Source organism: Cornus florida, unplaced genomic scaffold (genome assembly GCF_030987335.1).
Source record: "Cornus florida cultivar Cherokee Brave unplaced genomic scaffold, ASM3098733v1 CherokeeBrave_3.0.0_Hap2_Chr04, whole genome shotgun sequence".
Lineage (NCBI taxonomy): Eukaryota > Viridiplantae > Streptophyta > Magnoliopsida > Cornales > Cornaceae > Cornus > Cornus florida.
The window spans coordinates 33247464-33250690 of record NW_026775574.1 but is presented as its reverse complement, the minus strand read 5'-3'; the positions used below and the strand labels follow the sequence as shown (position 1 = coordinate 33250690).

Sequence of the window (3227 nt, the reverse complement as noted above, 5' to 3'; positions counted from 1 at the left end):
AGTTGGAGGTATTGACAATTGGGAGCAGATGGAATGAGAATTTCTCAACCGTTTCTACAGCACTCATTGTACTGTAAGTATGCTGGAGCTTATAAACACAAAACAGATGAAGGGTGAACATGTAGTTAACTACATCAACCGTTGGCGAGCTCTAAGTCTTGACTGCAAGGATTGTTTGTCTGAAATTTCTGCAGTTGAAACATGTATACAAGGCGGGAGCTTCTTTACATCCTACAAGGGATTAAGCCTCGCACATTTGAAGAGCTTGTTACTCGAGCCCATGACATGGAGCTTAGCATGGAAAATCATGGTGCTAGGGAAGATGTTCTTGATATACCTGACAACTTTCAAGAAGATGAGGGAAGCGAGTCCGAAGAAGAAAATAATATACTTCCCAACTCGGATGACGAAGTAACTTCATCTTTCATTATATACAATCCCAAACCTTCAATTCCTTCGCCGTGAACCAATTCTTCGGTTCCATTCCTGTTTCAATTTCAAATGCAACAAATCTAGAATTCCTTATGGCTGGTGCAAACAAGCTCACAGGAAAAGTTCCTACTCTCGAAAAGCTGCTCACACTTCAGCAGTTTGTAGTTTACTCCAATAAGCTTGGAAGTGGGGAAGCTGATGACTTGAGCTATCTATCCTCTTTGACCAATGCCACCAGCTTGGAGACCTTGTATCTGGGAGACAATAATTTCGGAGGGAAGTTGCTCGAGTCCATTGGCAATCTCTCAACTAAGCTTATTAGATTGTCTTTAGTGTACAATCATATAATTGGTGACATTCCAACAGGTATATTGAATCTTGTTAACCTGGAGATCTTAAATATGAAAGCCAATCAATTTACAGGTAACATTCCCCATGACATTGGTAGACTTCAAAAGCTATAACACTTATTAGCTTTTGTAGAAAACAAGTTGTCAGGAAATATCCCGTCTTCTAGTGGAAATTTAACTTTTTTAACCAAAGTTTGGTTAAATGAAAACAATCTCAGTGGCAACATCCCTTCTAGTCTTGGGAAATGTCAACAATTTATAGAATTGGATCTTGGTCAAAACAACCTCAGTGGTACAATACCACAACAGATTTTTGGTCTCTCCTCATTATCAATAGGTCTAGACCTTTCCGGAAACCACTTGGTTGTCTCTCTTCCCGCGGAAGTTGGAAATTTGAAAAATATTGGTTACTTGGATGTTTCTGACAACGAGTTATTCGGCCAGGTTCCTGGCTCTCTTGGTAGCTGTGTAAAATTGGAAATCCTACTTTTGCATGGAAACTTTTTTAATGGGACCATTCCCTCGTCTTTGAGATCTTTGCAAGGTATTTCCAGTTTAGATCTATCTCAAAACAACTTCTCTGGTAAAATTCCAGAATATTTGGAGGGGTTTAAGGGTTTGCAGTATTTGAATCTATCTTTCAATGATTTGGAAGGCACGGTACCAAGAGAAGGCATTTTTAAGAATGCAAGTGCAATGTCAGTCACAGGAAATAGTAAGCTCTGCGGTGGTATACCTGAACTTAAGCTACCTGTATGCAACTCCAAAGGGTCTGGAAAAAAGAGATCAGTTGTTTCCTCAAAATTAGTAATTATTATATCTTGCGGGATTGTGGGACTAATTTTGCTATTATTTGTTCTATATTTTATCTGGTTTAGAAGGACAAAAAAAGTTCATTCTTCGGATTCACAAGCAAATCACTGTTACAAGTGTCTTATCAAAGTCTCCTTAAAGCTACTGATGGGTTCTCTATAGCCAATTTGATTGATATGGGTAGTTTTGGGTCCGTTTAAAAGGGAATTCTTGATCATGATGGATCCATTATTGCCGTGAAGGTACTTAACCTTGCACACCGTGGGTCTTCTAAGAGTTTCTTGGCAGAGTGTGAGGCATTGAGAAACATTGAGAAACATCAGACATCGAAATCTTCTGAAAGTAGTAACTGCTTGTTCAAGTGTCGATCATCAAGGTAATGACTTCAAGGCCTTGGTTTATGAGTTCATGCAAAATGGTAGTCTAGAGGAGTGGTTGCACCCAAATTCAAGTGAAGATTTCACACATGAAGTGCCCAAGAAGTTAAACTTTCTTCAGAGATTGAATATTGCCATTGATGTGGCTTATGCACTAGATTATCTTCATCATCGATGTCAAACACCAATAGTTCACTGTGATCTCAAGCCAAGCAATATTCTTTTGGACAATGAAATGATTGCACATGTTGGTGACTTTGGGTTAGCAAGATTCCTCCGTGCAGCAACTGATGATACTACTAATCATACAAATTCTATTGGAGTAAGGGGTACAAATGTTTTTCCATAATTCTTGTGTTACCTATTCTTTATAGTATTTCCGTTTCACACTTTTTTTTTTTTTTTTTTTGGCCTGTTTCCCATATGCAACAGATTTAGATGCAAAATATATTTAATATAGAAATTTAACTCTCCCAAGCTATACACACAAATTTCGAAGTCACTTGTATATTTACTCTAGCTAGGGATTTAATTTTTTTCTTTTTCTTTTTCAAAAGCATGAAAATTTAAGCCAAGAATTATCTCCTTTCATAAGTCAATAAATATGTTATAGTTCTTATCTACCCCAAAATTTATGTTTTACCTGTATATAACCAATGATCTCCAGGAATGTATTAAGAATAGTTCTTTCTTTCATGTATTTTTAATATTAAAATCATTTACAATTATGGTCATGTGCATTACAGAGTATGGTATAGGAAGTGTGGTGTCTACAAGTGGTGATGTATACAGCTTTGGCATCCTTCTTCTGGAAATGTTCAATGGGAAGAGACCCACCGATGACATGTTTAGAGACGGTTTAAACCTTTATAACTTTATCAAAGCTGTTTTGCCTCATAAAGTATAAGAGATAGTGGATCCCATACTTCTTGAGGAAAATAGTGCAACAGATAAGCTTGCAAGTGCAAATGTTACCAATAATCACAGCAGCACAAATTTCAAGGTTGTTTGGTTTCAATATTTGAAAATGAAAGAACTTGTTCTGCAGAATTGGCCAGTGAAAGAATAAACATTACTAATGCAACAGTTGAGTTACATTCAATGAGGGACATTTTTTGTGGGATGGGGAATACAAAAAACACGAAATACTACGACTACGCGCAAATCAACATGTAATATTATTATTTTACAATTCATTGATTTTAGTTATTAATCGAAATGGATCCAGTTCTCTAATTATCCTCTACTTATCATA

At 36.7% G+C, this 3227-nt stretch overlaps 1 pseudogene; it reads left to right on the top strand.

Annotated features, from left to right (window-relative positions):
* The first annotated feature begins 524 nt into the window (after positions 1-524).
* On the top strand, positions 525-2554 carry LOC132304894 (receptor kinase-like protein Xa21; annotated as a pseudogene).
* Positions 2555-3227: the final 673 nt, after the last annotated feature.